Source organism: Simochromis diagramma, unplaced genomic scaffold, assembly GCF_900408965.1.
Source record: "Simochromis diagramma unplaced genomic scaffold, fSimDia1.1 OVJJ01000571.1, whole genome shotgun sequence".
NCBI lineage: Eukaryota > Metazoa > Chordata > Actinopteri > Cichliformes > Cichlidae > Simochromis > Simochromis diagramma.
Window position 1 is genome coordinate 3,930,176 of NW_024386885.1, and position 23,261 is coordinate 3,953,436.

The window sequence follows — 23,261 nt, forward strand, 5'->3', positions numbered from 1 at the left end:
GTCAAATGAATAAATGCGGTCCAGTGTTTAAACGCGACAAGCTAGCAGTGAGAAAACAGTGTGAGGCCAGAGGACATGTGGCGAGGCAGCAGCGAGCTCAAATCAGAACATTTCTGAAGATCAGCCTAAAAATGCTCCAAAGTTTGGACCTGTTCATTAACTAACCTGTAAAGCACTTTACTTTCACATATCAAAGACTTACATTTAGCACCATGAAGTCTGAGGCGATGGACTTAAACCCAACAACAGGAAGATATTCTAAACATTTTTATATCAGTGACCTGATTAAATAGACACGACTGCAGACGTGCATATATTCATTCTGCAGATGCGTCTTCCTCGGTATCTCAGAGTTCGCTGCGTGCCTCTGGCTATGAAAGCATGCATGCATGTATGTACACTGCACACGGCTCCTTGGTTTCACGCATAAAGGAGCTTGTACCTTCAAATTACAGGAAATAAACAGAAGTCAGAGTCACATGACTCCATGTGTCACAAAGGTTTTTCTTAACCGTGCTGCTGCTCACCTTATAGAGTACAAAACATTGCCATTCTTGAATATCCTGAGCAGTTTGTTGTCTGTGGTGACTTCGTGGAAGTGGGCTCCCTTCTCGTTGGCGAAGAACAGATCCGGTTTCCATATGGAGTCTAACATAGAGGGATCCAGGTCCAGAGAGTCATCGGGGTATTCGGAATACGCCAGCCTGGGATCGTTCCACTGCTGACGGAGGAAGATGTTCACTCGGTAGTCCTGCAGACACAACATAACACGACTAAGTCACACATAGAGAAGCACATGCGACTGTCAGAAACGTAAAAATAAATAACCACAGAGATCATTTACACGAGAACAGGAGGAGAAACTATACAGTTGTCCCTCGTGACCACATGGAAACCATCCTGTGGCCTGACTGACTGGAAATCAAGGATACCGCGTTCTCCAGACTGATGAGGAGGCGAACATCCAGCTTGTTATCAGGTCAAAGATAACAAGGAAGACGTTAGTCCACGTCCACGAAGCCCCATCAAAGCTCTACAGGCAGCTGATGGAATCTTTTTTCAGCGAGAGACTCAAATCCAACAGCGAGTGAGTCTATAGAGTCTAAACTGGCCTGCAGCGCAGACCTTTCACACACTGACGTGTTAGGGAATGAAAAGCATGACAAAGGAGGCCCTGCATATTGTTGCATTTCCCCTGACACACAGATATGCATGCTCGTGTTGTCTGAACAGGACAAGTTCCCTGAACATGTTCTCACAGGGCGGATATAAATTGGGCTACGTGTCGTTTCACAGAGGTCCTGGAACCTGATTCGTATAACCAATCACTGAACCCGTCATATTTTTATCCTGACTGAAAGGCTTGAGGTGTACACAGATGAGACAGAGGCCTGTAAATCAATTATAGACCTGTGCATCAGCTGTGCTGGAGGATAGCGTGATGCAAACATGTCAGTGAACACGTGTTCATGCACAGGCACACCTTATAGGCGGCTGACGCCTCGTTACTCCCATCAGTATAAGCAGGCATGAGCGTGCAGCAATGTGACTGCAAATCAGCCTTGAAGGGTCCTCGAGGCGACTCCTTTCTTACAGCTCAGTCGAAGCGCAAAAACAGCAGCAGCAACAAGTTATATTTTTAATGCTTTGGACAGGAAGTAGCGTTGCCCTGTTTGCTGCTGTGAAGACTCAGAGATGATAGTTGGAGTGACTACAGGGGCCACAGCTTGGTTCAGTGTGTTTGTACAGATGGATGTAAATCAAGTTCCTGTAAGGAATCCCACAAGGCTCAATTTTAGGCCCTGTTTTATTTCCATGTCTACAGCTAAAGTGCATCTTTAAACAGATGGCGCCACACTCGACTGGGCTCCAGCCAGCCTACCTAGAGATGAAAGAAGTAAAAGTAAATGAAAAATGGTCTTTGAAGGAACGGTACAAAGAATGGGCAAATTCATCAAGTCCTTCACATCCTTTACTCTGTGACTCACAAACTCTTATGTGACATCGTTAATCTTCCAGAGACCTCTGATCACAGCAGGGATCCCATGGAAGCATTAAAAATATATAAGATAACTAATTCATTATCAACAACCATATTTCTTGGGTTGGGTATCGACACCAACAACGACCGCATCAGGCAATATAAAAGAAGGAGCTGGGGTGGACGTGGGTTGCAAAGTGGCTTGCAGGTAGGTGTGCAGCAGCTTTGGAGAGGCTAAAGCAGTTTGGTCAATCTGATATCCTTGTGTCAGTGTTGTTTATGCACCAACATTGGATCTGACCAATCACAGTAGCAGTGTGGTGATGTCATAGTTTTGTGACTTGGAAAAAACCTGCAGATGTCCACTCAGGAAAGAAAATCTAAAAAAAGAGGGTGGTTAGGGTGTGACTGTGTTTCCATGTCCCAGAACTATGGCATCACTACAGTGTGATTGGTCACTTTAACCTGGACCAACATCAGTGATGATGATCCAGGAACAACACCAACACGACGACATCAGATCAAGTTGTTCAGCTGAGCACTCAGATCAGCTGATCTGCCGGAATAACAGCTAGAGACCCCACAGGGGAGTTTGCATGACTCAGCAGGATCCTTCCTCTTTTCCTAAGGACGCAGTTTAGTGAAGGAACCAGCTCCATTTGTCTGTTTGAGGATTTTTTTGGAAGGTTTAACGCTCCACGAGGATAAAAGCAGCACAGCCATCTGCAGGAAACATGACTGTTTGGTCCCTCGATGGTGAAGCGAGTGCCCCGATGACACTATCACTCCACTGCACGACAGCTCCATAGAAAATTCCCAGAATGCACTGTAAAAGGCAGTGAGCATCACCGCTCGCCGTGCTCACTGAGTGGAAGTGACATCACTGCTCTTCCACTTCAGCAGAGCTCGGGCGGAGCTGGAGTCGCTGTGCAGCGAGCGCACATGTGGCTGATGAAACTAACTCAAGCAGCGTTGATGTTTCTGAACGCGCTGCTTTTATTTCACGAGCTGCGACTTCTCCTCAGACGTGTCGCAGGGCCCAAACCCACAACAGCCCTGCCACAGCTTCAGCTTAGACATTTCAGATCGTTGTGTAGCCTACCGACATACAACAGGAGGGCAAGGTGCACCTAAGTGAAACACAGATCAGACCCCCGCTGTAGGACAGCAGAGTAAGAAGGTGGATAAAAGTGGAGCGAGGGCAGAGCTGTGCGGATATTACATTTCACAGGTGACTTATTCTGCACCGCTGCATCACATTTGCAGTCGTAGGAGAGCGAACGTCATGATCACTGCTCCCAGGGAGTCATGTTGCAGATTCATTGGTGTCTCAGCGCTCACTGACGCAGGACTCAGGAAATACTATTCACTGTGCAGCGATGCAGTGGCTGACCCGGGGCGATCCTGCACGCTCTCACACTCCTGATCTCTGCTGGCAGCCAGAGAGTCCTGCATCTGTTCAGCTATCAATTATTTAGCTTTCACGCAGTATTTGCACCATGCGTGAAACACAGAACCTTTCTTTCATAGTCCTGTTTCAAAATCCTTCCCGGTACACACTCGCCCTGTGCTTTAAGTATTTACTGCAGTCTAATGAAGGAGAGGGGAAGGTAAACAAATGCAACACATTAGTTTGAGTTTGCATTTTTTTAAATGCTTCAAAAAGGTTCAAATAATGAGCAGTAGTAGTATTAGTCCGCTGTAAATGTGTCGGCTGTTGTCATGAATCACAGGAAAATTCCCCGAGGACGTCGTTCTCATCGCATGTTTAAGCTCACTGCTTTGGTTTCTCTGAGACTGAAATGTGCAAACATACATGGAAATTCAGCAAATCAGGCAAAAGCAGTGTGTGTCCAACTCTAACGAGCTGTAAAGTGAGCGTTTGGTGTGAACACCTTTATCCTTCAGCACAGACTGAGCTCTGAGTATCTCCAGGAAAAGTTCTCCAGGCTTCTTGAAGGACATTCAAAGCATTTCTTTAGGTGTTCCTGCCTTTAGCGCTGCTGCTCCAGCACCACCTCTGGTCCCAGAGCTCCGCCCACAGTCCTGTCTCCGGATATTTAAGAAATGTGGTGCGATCGGCTAATAATTCAAACATTTTAAAACCAATAATCCTGTGCATATTTAAAAGGACAAAGCACATGTGCTCACTTTGTCCACGCAGTCATCTGTCTGTGACAGCAGGGAGCTGCTCTGAGTGAAATCTTCACCCAACCAACAGGTAACAGAAGCTACGTCCACCTCTGCAGCCAGCACACCCACTGGAAACGCATGCTTAAGATGAGCTGTGGGTGTTTACTGCACCCAAGTGACCAAAACTGAAGCATTCAAGCACATTAAGGGGTCGGCTGTAAACCGACGCACAGGTGCACAAAAACCTTCTCACACAGGGTTTAACTGAAAAAGGTTCCAGTGAGGACAACCATCATCATGTCTCTCTGTGCAGACATGCACACACACACACACACACACACACACACACACACACACACACACACACACACACACACACACACACACACACACACACAGTGGATTAAAGAGGATGGAGAGACTGAGTGAACAAATAAAAAACTGTTTAACAAAAGTAAATCTGTTTATCAGAGATAGCGTGGAGCCGAGTGAGCCAACCTGGCTCTAAGCCCTGTGTGTGTGTGTGTGTGTGTGTGTGTGTGTGTGTGTGTGTGTGTGTGTGTGTGTGTGTGTGTGTGTGTGTGCGTGTGTGTGTGCGCACGTACAGTATGTGTGGTACTGTGTGTTAAAAAAATCACTCTGGAGCTCTGATCCTAAGTCTGATATGATGCTAAAACTGTTTTGGGGAAAAGTGTGTTAAACAAAGAAAAGGTGTTACAAACACTGACTCGCTGCCATTAAACTGATGTTTCTCTGAAAGATACTTTTTATAAATTCCTGCATTTAAAATCGTTTAAACCCTAAAAATGAACTAAAGCTGCTAAAAGAATGTGAGCTTTGACTTTTTGTCCAGGACTTGAAGACACATCAGCTGAAGTTAAACTGGTGCTGACCCGGGCATTTTTAGCAAATAGTACCACATATTTTTATTTATTACAGTTTTTTACAGACGCTAGGACACATTTCCCAATACTTAGGTCACTCTTGCAAAACACTTCACACAACCCTCCTAACTGACCGTCAGCTTGGCAAAGCAGTTCATTTCACATTCAAAATGCACTACAACTACCAAAACACTTTATTCAGGTCTCATATAAACTCATTCTTCCAGAACACTAGCAAAGGTTGACAGCCGACAAACACACTTTGTCACCCACAAAACAATGACCTAAAAAACACTAACAACATTTAGCATTACACAGTGTTTTCTTGTGTAGAACAAGGACACATCTCTGTTTATAATTTCAATATATGTTACTGGAATGAATCAGACATCATGCAGAATTCGTTAATATTTGTTTATGTATTTTTATGTTTTTGCACTAAGTAATCCCAAAATACAAGAATTTGTATACACACCATCCACTGATGCACATACAATAGTAATGCTAATCTACTCGGTCTTCTCCATTTGGCCACAGGTTCTCATCCACATCACATCTTATGTCATCTAGGGCAACACACCTAGGAAAGAATCTTCTGGCTGCCAGAATTGAAGGAGTTGAAAAATTGAAGGAGTAACACCTGTGTAGATGTTCATCTACAATGAGGATCAGCTGTGGCTGGTTAAACTGCATTTTTAGATTTAAAATATGTTTCAATAAAATATTGCTGTTGCATTTTGCTGTCTTTTCAAGTTTTGCATTGTGTTATTGTTTTGGCCATAAGTTTAACAGTTTTGAAAACAGTATGTAAACACATGCAAAATGTCCTGTACGTACAAAGATTTTTGGCAGTTGTTGTGTCTGAGTGAGAAGATAATTCATGAAATTTGAGAGATGTAGTCATTGAATGCATTTTGTGCCAAAACAATGATAACTGGTCCTCAGTTTAGCCCACATAGACTTCTGTTGTGCTCACTGTGTGAGGAGTTTTGCAAACGTGACCTAAGTATTGAGACATGTGTCCTAGCGTCTGTAAAAAACTGTAAAGGTGTGTTTATAATTTCATAACTCCAAAATAGATGTTTTCATGAATATAAGAGAGCTTATTAAGAGTTTTCATCTTGAAAGATTGATCGGCTGTACTGATCGGTGGGGTGTCCGTGTGTCAGATCTCTATCAGACCTCCACAGCCCCTCGGATGGATGAGTGCTACATCAGGACATGTTTGATGTGCTTCTAGGATTCCTGACAGCGTGCCCTTTAAGATGTGAACAATTATTATTGTTGTTGTTGCAGTTATTATTTCTGAAGTAGCTTTTCTCTTTTTTCCACACAAATAATTTCCAGTTTTTATCTTATCTGCTCTGCATAGTTTGCTTTTACCTATATTTGGTACTCATCCATCCATCCATCCATCTTCCATCCATCCATCCATCCATCCATCATCATCCATCCATCATCCATCAACCCAACCATCCTTCCATCCATCCATCCATCCATCATGCAGCCATCATCCATCCATCCATCCATCCATCATCCATCATCATCCATCATCCATCCATCCATCATCCATCATCCATCCATCATGCAGCCATCATGCAGCCATCATCCATCCATCCATCCATCCATCCATCCATCCATCCATCATGCATCCATCATCCATCCATCCATCATGCAGCCATCATGCAGCCATCATCCATCCATCCATCCATCCATCCATCCATCCATCCATCATGCATCCATCATCCATCCATCCATCATGCATCCATCCATCCATCCATCCATCATGCATCCATCATCCATCCATCCATCCATCCATCCTCATCCATCCATCCATCCATCCATCCATCCATCCATCCATCATGCAGCCATCATCCATCCATCATCCATCCAGCCATCATTCATCCATCCATCCATCCATCATCAATCCATCCAACCATCATCAATCCATCCATCCATCCATCCATCCATCATCAATCCATCATCAATCCATCCATCATCCCATCCATCCATCCATCCATCATCAATCCATCCATCATGCATCTATCATCCATCCATCCATCCATCCATCCATCCATCCATTCATTCATCCATCCATCCATCATCCATCAACCCATCCATCCTTCCATCCATCATGCATCCATCCATCATCCATCCATCCATCCATCCATCATCCATCCATCCATCATCCATCCATCCATCCATCATCCATCCATCCATCATCCATCCATCCATCCATCCATCCATCCATCCATCCATCCATCATCATCCTTCCATCCGTCATCCATCCATTACTTAACAAATATTTTAGAAATCTGTCAAACAGTTGTTTAAAACAACAGCTATATTATTATTTATTAGTAAGATAAACTGAAACTACTAAAATGTCCTTATTCACACATGATAACCAAAGAATAATATGTATTTTTAAGGCCTCATTTTCCTTGATGTCAGTATTGTTTTAAGTAGTTTTCCTTCTGTTTTGCTATTGAATATTGAAGACTTCCCAGACTTCCTAGAGCCTAATTTCTAATGAAACTTTGGTGCGATCCATCGTTGAATCCACTAAATCCCAGATCTGATCAATAGCATTCAGCAGGACTTTGAATTGGCCCGTCCTTCAGTCCCAGGACTCCAGATTCTTTTTCCTGCTCAAAGAGGTCTCTGCACAGCTTTAAAGATGGTTGGGGTCATCATCTTGTTAGTTAAGAAAAGACTGCATGATGCACCAAGATGGTGGAGCTGGTGGTCCTTGCTTCGGGTGTCGGTGTGGGTGTATCTAGCATCCACTGACAAATCTGAGGCTTTTCTGGATGAATAATGGCGTCTTAGCAGCTGTTTGTTGGTTCGTTCAGTCGTCTGCTTTTACTCACACTGGAGACTTTGTCAGACTCTGATCTCTGCCTGAAGGTCAGCAGTGGACTTCCTTCTGTCTCTAGTATTTAAATTCTTGAGTTTCCTGACATCTGCCTCCGTCAGCCTGCGTTTGCCGCCTCGTCCTCGGTGCATTCTCTAAGTACCCGTCTCTCCATCGACTCGAAGTGTACTCGACCGCACAGCGAGGACACTTCATGTCTCACGCTGTTAGTCTCAGAGAGCGTCCAGCATCACGACGCGCTGTAACGTCCACCTTCTCCTTTACAGTCACTTCTCTTTTTACTGCTCGGAACAAGAGCGAGACGTCTCAACCTGAATTCATTATAAGTTTTCTTTAGTAATGAAAGACTATTTATCACTAATTCAGCCACATTTTTCTGCTTTTTTTAAATCCATGGAAACAACAGCAATAATTATATTTTAGAATCAAAAACATTATTTAGATTGAAGAGTCTGGACATGCTCTTGGATCAACTGTTTCAGAAATATAAAGAGTGATTTCAGTAATTACCAATAATATTGATTTAGGGCAGCTGTGACATGCTTGATGAACTTTATTGACAGCGATCCAAAGACAAACTGGGCACTTTGGGTTCAGATGTACCGGTGCTGAAGGCCTACATGTTCCTAGAAATGCAGATGCTGAACTTTTCAGTATGAACGTGTTTACGGTCCTCATCAGTGCGATCACCGCCCTCCCAGTTTCTGCTCCAGTTATCGTTCTGGGGTTCTTAGCAGAGGTGGACGTGTTCAGACGGTTAGCGCTCAGCTGTTTGAAAGGAGTGATGGTTGAATCCTGACCTGACGTATAGCTGCCCTGTCTTCTTCCTCTTTACGGATACCAGATTAAACTGTGCTTGACCACGCCCCCCATCAGCTGATTTTAGATCTAATGCTCAGTTTTCCAAATCTCTCGCTGGATTAGCAGCTTTAACGTACGTCTGCACATCTCTGCTTCATGTTTTCACGTCCAGTGAGCGTGGTGTCCTAGCGCCACGTGTGAAGAGGACAGACGCGATAAAAGGTCTAGAAACTCAACGAGTCCACATAAAAAAATAAAAATGTGTTGATCAGAAGGTCACATATCACGGAGGTGGACAGTCTGGTTCTTGCTCGGTGGGAATCATGTTTTTTTAGTTTTCCAGTGTCTTCAATGCTCAACCACTTCCTAACACTCCAGCGACCCAAACACTGAATCATGCTCGCTGGTGACCCTGCAGAGGCTCGCTGTATTACTGGTGGGCAGGAGTCAGAGTGCAGGGAGCTGCTGAGGAGCTCGGTGGAGACGTCCGTCAGAAATCACCTTCTCCTGAATGTCAGGAGGACAAAAGAGAACGTGGTCGCCTTCCAGAGGAAAACAACTGCGACTAACACTGTGAAAACATGGGTGAGGAGCTGGAGCCATCACTGGCATCTGAGTCAGCTAAGGTCAGAGGTCACTGAACAAACTGCTCTCCATCAGGGAAAACATCACAGCTGCTCCCCTCCTCATGACCGAGGCAGCCACAGAGCTTCAATCATTCTCACTGCAATAAACCATACAGTGACAGGTGAACACACACACACACACACACACACACACACACACACGCACACACACGCACACACACACACGCACACACACACACACACACACACACACACACCACACACACACACACGATCATAAAAAATTCAGGTGTGTCAGATAAATAATAAAAGTCAAATGAAAGCAATATCGTACATTATGAAATTTCTCATGACAGTTGTCACACAGCAGGAAAACACACACACACACACACGCACACACACACGCACACGCACACGCACACGACACACACGCACACACACACACGCACACACGCACACACGCACACACACACACACACGCACACACACACACACCACACACACACGCACACCACACACACACGCACACACACCCACACAACACACACACACACACACACACACACACAAAGGGCTCCATCAGAGCAGCTCCCAGCTGGTGCACAAAGCACTTAGACCTTGTCGCTTCAGTCATCCATCAGCTCAGTCCATCCATCTTCCGAGAGCGCTCCGCGGATCTCGACCAGCTCTGCTCAGATACTTATTGCAGGAACGCACAGGAAGTGACCCGGTTTGTCCAGAGCAGTTCAGGCCACAGAAATATTTCATTCCCTTATATGTACAGATGTAAAGTCTCAGACGTTTGTGGGTTTACAGGCGCCTAAAGCAAAGCTCCCTCGTTTTAAAACCCACAGAGACCGCCTCTGTGACGAGCAGATGTTTCAGCGTTTTGGTGCTTTTTCCATCAAGTGCTTCAGTTTTTATTAGTAATCACTTTAAAACTGTTAACCAGATAAGCAGACCAGGTCCAATCACATGAACCCCATAGCAGCAGCAATCGGTGACAACGGGAAGGAAAAACTCCCTTTTGACAGGAAGAAACTCAAACAGTTGGAGTGAGGAGACGAGAAAAGGGGAGACGAGGACAGATCAAAAAAGATGAAGGTTAATAACGTGAAAAACATGAAGTGTGAAAAGAAAAGCCCCGTGCATGATGGGTAGTCCCCCAGCGGCCTGAGCCTGTAGCAGCATAACTCAGGGCCACCTGTCAGCAGCCTGAAGGCTTTCAGGCAGTTTTTACATGACGAGGGATGAGAAAGGTTCAGCACTGCTGCTGCAGGAGCCCCACTCTGTTTCCTGTTTCCTGTTTCCTCTTCCTGCTTTTGCTCTCTGAATATGTTTTCTGACTTTGAGCATCGTTTGTGTGCAGCGAGTCGTGATGTCACGGATGCTTTTAATGACAGACAAACCAAAATAAATATTAATACTACATTTGCAGAGTGAAGTTCTGAATATGCACTGTGTTTTAAGGGGAAAGAAATCACCATGGTTGTTGTAAATTTATGTCTTAGCTGATAAAGTATGAATGCACGACATCCTGGAAGAAATCACAGCTATTTTATTCCACCAGCGTCTCCTCGAGTGCACTCTTGTTTGTCCTGCCGCCGGGCGGGGGGACTCCTAACAGGGTGGGACAGCTCTGCAGCACTCCTAAATCCTGGAGGAGCTGGAGTGACTTTCACAGGTTACAAAACTGATGAAAAAATGCTTTTATTGCCTGAACGTCAGAGGCCACGTGCATCGCTCGGAGCATTCGGGGACATTCGAACAGTGTCGGCGCAGCGAGACCACGAAACCCGATCCTGGTCTGCAGCCGCGTTCGTGTGCGCGTATCGTATCGGTGTACAAAGCAGCTCACGTGCACGGCGGACCGCCTTCACGTCACTTTAAAGTATTTGCTGTCAGACTCGGTAAATGCCCGCGGCGCACATCTGCTATTCCTGTCTGCTCGTCTGTCTCTTCTGATTTCTGTCTCTGTCTGCCTCGCTCTGTCATCGTCTCCACTCGTCACCGTGACTTCCTGTCTGCTCGCAGTTTGAAGCTTTTCTTTAACTGATTATTTGGCCTTTAAATACTGATTACAAGTTAACTACCATATACAATCCTCTTATCACACAACACTGTGCTGCACAGGAGCCGCACAGTTTTATGTTTTCTACGGTGGCCTTGAGCCGCAGCTCTCCAGCTCTCCTTCTTTGGACATCAGCTACTTGAAAATACGCTCCATGTGCAGGCAGACGTGGACATCTGCAGAACACAAAACAGCTTTATCGCTGAACAGAAACCAGGAACTGCACTGAGCAGAAATCACAGGAAACAAAACAGACGGGACACACAGCTGGAGGACACCGAGGGCTGGAACACACCTGAGAACTCAGGTGAACTAAATCTAACTAACGACACAGAACAAGCAAAACTGCCTCACACGAGACAGGAGACTAACAAAATAAAGCAGGAAGTAACGCACAGCGAGACTCTGATTACGACGCGTGAGCGTGACACCAGGACCGGGGACAGAGACTGAAGACAGAAGGATGCAGAGCTCAGACGGACGACAACAGGGAGCCTAACGGAAGCCTCTGATTGGCAGAGGCTTGGTGTTTCACACAGCGCCAGTGCAGTGAAAGCAACCCTGCAGAGCCCGGACCTCAGCATCACCGCAGCAGGGTGGGATCATCCTGCTGCGAGCGCAGCTCACAGTAATCACATCATCAGGGAAGCGAAGCCAGCTCCCAGTGTTCCCAGCACGGACACAGACCTGCTCTGGTTAGTCACCGTCTCTCTGAGAAAGCTCTTGTTGACACTGCAGCTCGTTTTGATTGGACTTAAAACAATAAAAGCATCTTTTCTGAGTGAGACTCATGAATCCTGATTACACAGAGGCCTTCTGTGGGAGTCCTGACTGTGGCTGTGATTTGGTCCAGAGATGGAAGTGATGAAGACGGGTCAAACATTTTTAGAGAACGATGACCTCTGACCTGTGACAGCGATCGTGGTTTGAGCGCGCACACTGAAAAATGACGCTGGCCGTGCGTCATGGAGCATGACACCTCGCCGCGTTTTCCTGTTCTCGGAATGAGAACATGCCGACAATACTCACTAATCAGGAAGTGATGAAAGGCTTAAATTACTAATACTGCCCTCGGTGTGCGTTTGGTGATGTCTGAGCTGAATAAGCCCGACAGCTTCCTCTCCCTGTGCACTCAAGTATTCTATCGAGCAGTCAAGGACGAACGGCGACTTTAACACACGCTGCAAAGTGCAGCAGCAACACCTGACGGTTGTCCAGTGTTCCTGAGAGGTGGAGGAAGCTACAATATGTTTATGACTGCTTTACAAACACGAAGCTGTTACTCACCATGGTCGTCTCAGCAATGGAGCCAAAGCTGTTGATGAAAATGTTGCAGGAAACGTTGACGGGAGGACCTGCCGAGAGACAAGGACATGCGTCAGCTTCATCCTCCGCCCACCTCCTCCCTCCTGTGTGTGTTTGATTACAGGACTGGTTTGGGTGTATGTACACCAGTTCAGCCAGTACAGTCAGTCTACGTCTGCTGTGTGAGCCTGTGTGTGTGTGTGTGTGTGTGTGTGTGTGTGTTGTGTGTGTGTGTGTGGTGTGTGTGTGTGTGTGTGTATTCATATCTTTGTGGGGTCCTGGTCCCCACAAGTTTGAAGGCATCTTTTAGACTCTAAATGTGGTTTAGTGTCAGGGTTACAGTTACAGGTGATGGTTAGGTTCAGGGTTAGACGTTCTCACTAAGATATGAATACTCGACACATGTGTGTGTTTACACATTATATATAGAGATACTAAAACGTTCCTTGAGCGTATGAAGGATTACGTGTTTTAAGTCGTGCCTGCAGCCGTTGAAACCACAGCTGAAACATGAGGCATGCGTCCAGCACGTCTGCCTCCGTCTTAGCTGCACAGCAACGGGTGGAGGAATGTGTGAAAAGATCGCATGCCTGGGCCAACCAGTTGTGGTTTACATCCTGTCTGCTCTGATGTTCAGGAGCTTTGGAGGTTTTAGTGAAGCTTCTGAACATTTGTGCAAACGTTTGTCGCAGCACATACATTCATGTTCTCAGAAGTGCTTTTTTAAATCAAAGTCACTGTTTTTGTGTCAGATTTGCAGAAGTTTTTATGAGTTTTTATGTGCAGACACATAAAAAGTCATTTAGTAAACAGTGCAAAAGAGCGCAGGTGCGACTGCAGGAAGTTATGAAAGTCAAAGGAAAGACTTGAAACTCATCATTTATTTAATCGCGACTGAACAATCAGTGAGAAATATTTTAGACTTCACATCAGTCTGAGGTTAGTTCAGACAGACCGAAGCTGTGGGACACGCCAGACACGAAATGCAGATTATTCTCATGTTTTTTCTTCTTTTAGGCAGAAAGTGAATCATCAACATCTTTTTAAATCCAGTTTGCATTAAACTGTAAGTTAATCTTTACTTCAACAGGAAGTCCCGCCTTCACCTCCACGTTCATGTCTCTGCAGATGTGTGTGATGTTCACATAGCAGAGAAGACGTTTGTGCTTCTCACTCATTCGTAGGCTCGACAGACTCTGACAGAGGATGAGCGTCCATGCGTGGAAACAAACACGCTCTCTGATTGGTGGGAATGCGCTCTCCAGTAATATTATTTATTCTCTTTGCAGCAGTCGCTGTTAGAACGGTTTCTTGGATGAACTGATGTGGAGCGCATGAATAAATCAGGCGCTGTGTGTGTCCTAACGGTGTGGCAGCTTGGTGTGTTTCTGCGTCTGAAGGAGGAGAAAAGTGGAGGTGACACGGCTGCAGGTGTTTCATAATCAGTAATCATGCATGTTTAGCCGGCTTGCTGTGAAGCCGGAGCTGCAGACGTGGAGTTGATTCAAAGTTCAGTCACGAACGCCGGGAGCCGTCTGCGTCAAGCGCTCGGCCCGCCACGCGTCAACACGTTTCCTCACAGGCCAAACGACTTCCTGCAGTAAACACGGACGTCTCTGTAGTTACCTTTGAAGTTCGGTCTGATCCGGGCGTCGTAGCAGAAGTCCTCCCCCATCAGTTTGTCCAGGAAGTCAGAGGGAGACATCGGGACCTGGCGTGTCCTCACAGCATGGTCCAGCTCCTTACAATCGAGCCACGTTGCACTGAAACACAAGCACACGTAATGGTCACGGCATCGCCGCAGCACGAGGACTTTACTTCTCTGCCAACATTAAACGCTTACGTTATGAATCTGACTCCACTTATTGACACTCGATGAGCATTGGACAGCAGATTCCAACACGCCGAGGACGACGCCTCCAAAAAGCTCCCTCCACAATAAAGTTCAGTCATAATTCAGTGCAGCGACTCTCAGCTGAACCGTGGGAGTCGCTGACCGTGTCACTTCTGATCAGCTTTCACATAAAAGCTCACATTTGTTCTCTGACCTTTGCAGGAAATGGTGGAAACCACAAGCTGTGGAGCGCTGTGAGCGTCTGCAGAGCGTGCACGAAAGGATCTGACCACTCAGACGTCACAGACGAGTCTGCAGTGATGACACAGCAGCTGGCAGCAAAATCAGGCAAAAGCAGTGTGGTGTCCAACTCTAACGAGCTGTAAAGTGAGCGTTGGTGTGAACACTTTATCCTCAGCACAGACTGAGCTCTGAGTATCTCCAGGAAAGTTCTCCAGGCTTCTTGAAGGACATTCAAGCATTTCTTTAGGTGTTCCTGCCTTTAGCGGCTGCTGCTCCAGCACCACCTCTGGTCCCGAGCTCCGCCCACAGTCCTGTCTCCGGATATTTAAGAAATGTGGTGCGATCGGCTACAAATTCAAAACATTTTAAAACCAATAATCCTGTGCATATTTAAAAGGACAAAGCACATGTGCTCACTTGTCCACGCAGTCCTCCTGTCTGTGACAGCAGGGAGCTGCTCTGAGTGAAATCTTCACCCAACAACAGGTAACAGAAGCTACGTCCACCTCTGAGCCAGCACACCCCCACTGGAAACGCATGCTTAAGATGAGCTGTGGGTGTTTACTGCACCCACAGTGACCAAAACTGAAGCATTCAAGCACATTAAGGGGTCGGCTGTAAACCGACGCACAGGTGCACAAAAACCTTCTCACACAGGGTTTAACTGAAAAAGGTTCCAGTGAGGACACCATCATCATGTCTCTCTGTGCAGACATGCACACCACCACACACACACCCACAACCACACACACACACACAACACACACACACACACACACACACACACACACACACACACAGTGGATTAAAGAGGATGGAGAGACTGAGTGAACAAATAAAAACTGTTTAACAAAATAAATCTGTTTATCAGAGATAGCGTGGAGCCGAGTGAGCACTCTCAACCTTGGGGGGCTGGCTTGGTTTGTGTGTGTGTGTGTGTGTGAGTGTGTGTGTGTGTGTGTGTGCTGGTGTGTGTTGTTGTGGTGTGTGTGTGCGCACGTACAGTATGTGTGGTTCTGTGTGTTAAAAAAATCACTCTGGAGCTCTGATCCTAAGTCTGATATGATGCAAAACTGTTTTGGGGAAAGTGTGTTAAACAAAGAAAGGTTGTACAAACACTGACTCGCTGCCATTAAACTGATGTTTCTCTGAAAGTATTTTTATAAATTCTGCATTTAAAATCGTCTTTAAACCCTAAAAATGAACTAAAAGCTGCTAAAAGAATGTGAGCTTTGACTTTTTGTCCAGGACTTGAAGACACATCAGCTGAAGTTAAACTGGTGCTGACCCGGGCATTTTTTAGCAAATAGTACCACATATTTTTATTTATTACAGTTTTTACAGACGGCTAGGACACATTTCCCAATACTTAGGTCACTCTTGCAAAACTCTTCACACAACCCTCCTAACTGACCGTCACTTGGCAAAGCAGTTCATTTCACATTCAAATGCACTACAACTACCAAAACACTTCATTCAGGTCTCATATAAACTCATTCTTCCAGAACACTAGCAAAGGTTGACAGCCGACAAACACACTTTGTCACCCACAAAAACATGACCTAAAAAAACACTAACAACATGTAGCATGTCACCAGTGTTTTCTTGTGTAGAACAAGGACACATCTCTGTTTATAATTTCAATATATGTTACTGGAATGTCAGACATCATGCAGCAATTCGTTAATATTGTTTATGTTATTTTTATGTTTTTTGCACTAAGTAATCCCAAAATAACAAGAATTTGTATACACAACCATCCACGTGCACAAACATATGTAATGCTAATCTACTCGGTCTTCCTCCATTTCTTGGCCACAGGTTCTCATCCACATCACATCTTTGTCACTCTAGGGCAACACACCTAGGAAAGAATCTTCTGGCTGCCAGAATTGAAGGAGTTGAAAAATTGAAGGAGTAACACCTGTTGTAGATGTTCATCTACAATGAGGATCAGCGTGGCTGGTTAAACTGCATTTTTAGATTTAAAATATGTTTCAATAAAATATTGCTGTTGCATTTTGCTGTCTTTTCAAGTTTTTGCATTGTGTTATTTTTTTGGCCATAAGTTTAACAGTTTTGAAAAAACAGTATGTAAAACATGCAAAATGTCCTGTACGTACAAGATTTTTTGGCAGTTGTTGTTGTCTGAGTGAAAGATAATTCATGAAATTTGAGAGATGTTGTCATTGAATGCATTTTGTGCCAAAACAATGATAACTGGTCCTCAGTTTAGCCCACATAGACTTCTGTTGTGCTCACTGTGTGAGGAGTTTTGCAAACGTGACCAAGTATTGAGACAGTGTCCTAGCGTCTGTAAAAACTGTAAAGGTGTGTTATAATTTCTAACTCCAAAATAGATGTTTTCATGAATATAAGAGAGCTTTATAAGAGTTTTCATCTTTAAAGATTGATCGGCTGTACTTCTCGGTGGGGTGTCCGTGTGTCAGATCTCTATGCAGACCTCCACAGCCCCTCGGATGGATGAGTGTCTACATCAGGACAATGTTTGATGTGCTTCTAGGATTCCTGACAGCGTGCCCTTTAAGTGTGAACAATTTTATTTTGTTGTTGCAGTTATTATTTCTGAAGTAGCTTTTTCTCTTTTTTCCACACAAATAATTTCCAGTTTTTATCTTATCTGCTCTGCATAGTTTGCTTTTACTATATTGGTTACTCATCCATCCATCCATCCATCTTCCCATCCATCCATCCATCACATCCATCATCCATCATCCATCATCCATCAAACAGCCAACCATCCTTCATCCATTCCATCCATCCATCATGCAGCCTCATCCTCCATCATCTCCATCATCCATCATCATCCATCCATCCATCCATCCATTCCATGCATCCATCCATCCATCATCCTCCATCATCATGCCCATCAGCCAATCCTCCATCCTCCATGCCATCCATCCATCCATCCATCCATCATCCATCCATCCATCATGCAGCCATCATGCAGCCATCATCCATCCTCATCCATCACCACCTCCATCCATCCATATGCATCCATCATCCATCATCCTATGCATCCATCATCATCACCATCATGCATCCATCATCCATCCATCCATCATCCATCCTTCCATCCATCCATCCATCCATCCATCCATCCATCCATCATGCAGCCATCATCCATCCATCATCCATCCAGCCATCATTCATCCTTCCATCCATCCTTCATCAATCCATCCATCCATCATCCATCCATCCACCATCCATCCATCCTCATCAATCCATCCTCCATCATCCATCCATCCATTCCATCATCCATCCATCCATCCATCCATCATCCATCGATCCATCATGCATCTATCATCCATCCATCCATCCATCCATTCATCCATCCATCATTCATCCATCCATCCCATCATCCCCATCACAACCCATCCATCTATCCATCCATCATGCATCCATCCATCATCCATCCACCATCCATCCATCCATCTCATCCATCCATCATCCATCCTTCATCCATCGCATCCATCCACACCATCCTCATCCAATTCCATCCATCCATCTCACCTTCATCCGTCCTCCATTCACTTAACAAATATTTTAGAAATCTGTCAAACAGTTGTTAAAAAACAGCTACAGTATTTATTATTTATAGTAGTAAGATAAACTGAAACTACTAAATGTCCTTATTCACACATGATAACCAAAGAATAATATGTATTTTTATGGCCTCATTTCCTTGATGTCAGTATTGTTTTAAGTAGTTTTCCTTCGTTTTTGCTATTGAATATTGAAGACTTCCCAGACTTCCTAGAGCCTAATTTCTAATGAAACTTTGGTGCGATCCATCGTTGAATTCCACTAAATCCCAGATCTGATCAATCAGCATTCAGCGACTTGAATGGCCCGTCCTCAGTCCCAGGACTCAGATTCTTTTTCCTGCTCAAGAGTCTCTGCACAGCTTTAAAGAATGGTTGGGGTCATCATCTTGTTAGTTAAGAAAGGACTGATGATGCACCAAGATGTGGAGCTGGTGGTTCCTCGCTGGTGTCGGTGTGGGTGTATCTAGCATCCACTGACAAATCTGAGGCTTTCTGGATGAATATGGCGTCTTAGCAGCTGTTTGTTGGTTTCGTCAGTCGTCTGCTTTTACTCACACTGGAGACTTTGTGCACTCTGATCTCTGCCTGAAGGTCAGCAGTGGACTTCCTTCTGTCTCTCGTATTTTAAATTCTTGAGTTTCCTGACATCTGCCTCCGTCAGCCTGCGTTTGCCGCCTCGTCCTCGGTGCATTCTCTAAGTACCCGTCTCTCCATCGACTCGAAGTGTACTCGACCGCAACAGCGAGAACACTTCATGTCTCACGCTGTTAGTCTCAGAGAGCGTCCAGATCACGCGCGCGCTGTAACGTCCACCTTCTCCTTACAGTCACTTCTCTTTTTAACTGCTCGGAACAAGAGCGAGACGTCTCAACCTGAATTCATTATAAGTTTTCTTTAGTAATGAAAGACTATTTATCACTAATTCAGCCACATTTTTTGCTTTTTTTAAATCCATGGAAACAACAGCAATAATTATATTTTTAGAATCAAAAACAATTATTTAGATTGAAGGTCTGGACATGCTCTTGGATCAACTGTTCAGAAATAAAGAGTGATTTCAGTAATTACCAATAATATTGATTTAGGGCAGCTGTGACATGCTTGATGAACTTTATTGACAGCGATCCAAAGACCAAAAACTGGGCACTTTGGGTTCAGATGTACCGGTGCTGAAGGCCTACATGTTCCTAGAAATGCAGATGCTGAACTTTTCAGTATGAACGTGTTACGGTCCTCATCAGTGCGATCACCGCCCTCCCAGTTTCTGCTCCAGTTATCGTTCTGGGGTTCTTAGCAGAGGTGGACTGTTCAGACGGTTAGCGCTCAGCTGTTTGAAAGGAGTGGTTGAATCCTGACCTGACGTAAGGCTGCCCTGTCTTCTCCTCTTTACGGATACCAGATTAAACTGTGCTTGACCACGCCCCCCATCAGCTGATTTTAGATCTAAGCTCAGTTTTCCAAATCTCTCTCTGGATTAGCAGCTTTAAACGTGACGTCTGCACACATCTCTGCTTCATGTTTTCACGTCCAGTGAGCGTGGTGTCCTAGCGCCACGTGTGAAGAGGACAGACGCGATAAAGGTCTAGAAACTCAACGAGTCCACATAAAAAAAATAAAAATGTGTTGATCAGAAGGTCACATATCACGGAGTGGGACAGTCTGGTTCTTGCTCGTGGGAATCATGTTTTTTTAGTTTTCCAGTGTCTTCAATGCTCAACCACTTCCTCAACACTCCAGCGACCCAAACACTGAATCATGCTCGCTGGTGACCCTGCAGAGGCTCGCTGTATTACTGGTGGGCAGGAGTCAGAGTGCAGGGAGACTGCTGAGGAGCTCGGTGGAGACGTCCGTCAGAATCACCTTCTCCTGAATGTCAGGAGGACAAAAGAGAACGTGGTCGCCTTCCAGAGGAAAACAACTGCGACTAACACTGTGAAAACATGGGTGAGGAGCTGGAGCCATCATGGCATCTGAGTCAGCTAAGGTCAGAGGTCACTGACAAACTGCTCTCCATCAGGGAAACATCACAGCTGGCTCCCCTCCTCATGACCGAGGCAAGCCACAGAGCTTCAATCATTCTCACTGCAATAAACCATACAGTGACAGGTGAACACACACACACACCCACACACACACACACACACACGCACACCACGCACACACACCACACACACGACACACACACCACCACACACACACACACACACACACACACGATCATAAAAAAATTCAGGTGTGTCAGATAAATAATAAAAGTCAAATGAAAGCAATATCGTACATTATGAAATTTCTCATGACAGTTGTCACACAGCAGGAAAACACACACAACACACACACCACGCACGCACACACACGCACGCACACACACACACGCACACACACACAAGCACACACGCACACACGCACACACGCACCGCACACACACACACACCACACACACACACACACGCACACACACACACACACACACACACACAGCACACACACCCCACACACACACCACACACACACACACCACACAACCAGGCTCCATCAGAGCAGCTCCCAGCGTGCACAAAGCACTTAGCACCTTGTCGTTCAGTCATCCATCAGCTCGTCCATCCATCTTCCGAGAGCGCTCCGCGGATCTCGACCAGCTCTGCTCAGATAATATGCAGGAACGCCACAGGAAGTGACCCGGTGTCAGAGCAGTTCAGGCCACAGAAATATTTCATTCCTTATATTTACAGATGTAAAGTCTCAGCTTTGTGGTTTACAGGCGCCTAAAGCAAAGTCCCTCGTTTTAAACCCACAGAGACCGCCTCTGTGACCGATTTCAGATGTTTCAGCGTTTTGGGCTTTTTCCATCAAGTGCATTCAGTTTTATATAGTAATCTTTTAAAACTGTTAACCAGATAAGCAGACAGTCCAATCACATGACCCCATAGCAGCAGCAATCCGGTGACAACGGGAAGGAAAAAACTCCCTTTTGACAGAAGAAACTCCAACAGTTTGGAGTGAGGAGACGAGAAAAGGGGAGACGAGGACAAGATAAAAAGTGAAGGTTAATAACGTGAAAAACATGAAGTGTGAAAAGAAAAGCCCCGGCATGATGGGGTTCCCCCAGCGGCCTGAGCCTTGAGCGAGCATAACTCAGGGCCACCTGTTCAGCAGCCTGAAGGCTTTCAGGCCGTTTTTACATGACGAGGGATGAGAAAGGTTCAGCACTGCTGCTGCAGGAGCCCCACCTGTTTCCTGTTTCCTGTTTCCTCTTCCTGCTTTTCTCTCTGAATATGTTTCTGACTTTGAGCATCGTTTGTGTGCAGGCGAGTCGTGATGTCACGGATGCTTTTAATGACAAGACAACCAAATAAATATTAATACTACATTTGCAGAGGAAGTTCTGAATATGCACTTGTGTTTTAAGGGGAAAGAAATCACCATGGTTTTGTAAATTTATGTCTTAGCTGATAAAGTATGAATGCACGACATCCTGGAAGAAATCACAGCTATTTTATTCCACCAGCGTCTCCTCGAGTGCACTCTTTTTTGTCCTCCGCCGGGCGGGGGGGACTCCTAACGGGTGGGACAGCTCTGCAGCACTCTAATCCTGGAGGAGCTGGAGTGACTTTCACAGGTTACAAAACTGATGAAAAAATGCTTTATTTAGCCTGAACGTCCAGAGGCCACGTGCATCGCTCGGAGCATTCGGGGACATTCGAACAGTGTCGGCGCAGCGAGACCGAAACGATCCTGGTCTGCAGCCGCGTTCGTGTGCGCGTATCGTATCGGTGTACAAAGCAGCTCACGTGCACGGCGGACCGCCTTCACGTCACTTTAATAGTATTGCTGGTCAGACTCGGTAAATGCCCGCGGCGCAATCCTGCTATTCTGTCTGCTCGTCTGTCTCTTCTGATTTCTGTCTCTGTCTGCCTCGCTCTGTCATCGTCTCCACTCGTCACCGTGACTTCCTGTCTGCTCGCAGTTTGAAGCTTTTCTTTAACTGATTATTTGGCCTTTAAATACTGATTACAAGTTAACTACCATATACAATCCTCTTATCACACAACACTGGCTGCACAGGAGCCGCACAGTTTTATTTTTCTCACGGTGGGCCTTGAGCCGCAGCTCTCCAGCTCTCCTTCTTGTGGACATCAGCTACTTGAAAATACGCTCCATGTGCAGGCAGACGTGGACATTCTGCAGAACACAAACAGCTTTATCGCTGAACAAAACCAGGAACTGCACTGAGGCAGAAATCACAGGAAAACAAACAGACGGGACACACACAGCTGGAGGACACGAGGGCTGGAACACACCTGAGAATCTCAGGTGAACTAAATCTAACTAACGACACAGAACAAGCAAAACTGCCTCACAAGAGACAGGAGACTACAAAAATAAAGCAGGAAGTAACGCACACAGCGAGACTCTGATTACGACGCGTGAGCGTGACACCAGGACGCGGGGACAGAGACTGAAGACAGAAGGATGCAGAGCTCAGACGGACGACAACAGGAGCCTAACGGAAGCCTCTGATTGGCAGAGGCTGGTTGTTTCACACAGCGCCAGTCAGTGAAAGCAACCCTGCAGAGCCCGGACCTCAGCATACCGCAGCAGTGTGGGATCATCCTGCTGCGAGCGCAGCTCACAGTAATCACATCATCAGGAAGCGAAGCCAGCCTCTCCAGTGTTCCCAGCACGGACACAGACCGCTCTGGTTAGTCACCGTCTCTCTGAGAAAGCTCTTGTTGACACTGCAGCTCGTTTTGATTGGACTTCAAAACAATAAAAGCATCTTTTCTGAGTGAGACTCATGAATCCTGATTACACAGAGGCCTTCTGTGGGAGTCCTGACTGTGGCTGTGATTTGGTCCAGAGATGGAAGTGAGAAGACGGGTCAAACATTTTTAGAGAACGATGACCTCTGACCTGTGACAGCGATCGTGGTTTGAGCGCGCACACTGAAAAATGACGCTTTTGACCGCTGCGTCAT

General features: G+C 45.7%; 1 pseudogene; it reads right to left on the reverse strand.

The window, feature by feature from the left end:
• LOC120734515 overlaps window positions 1–23,261 on the reverse strand; it is a 35,572-nt pseudogene extending 12,311 nt beyond the window's left edge.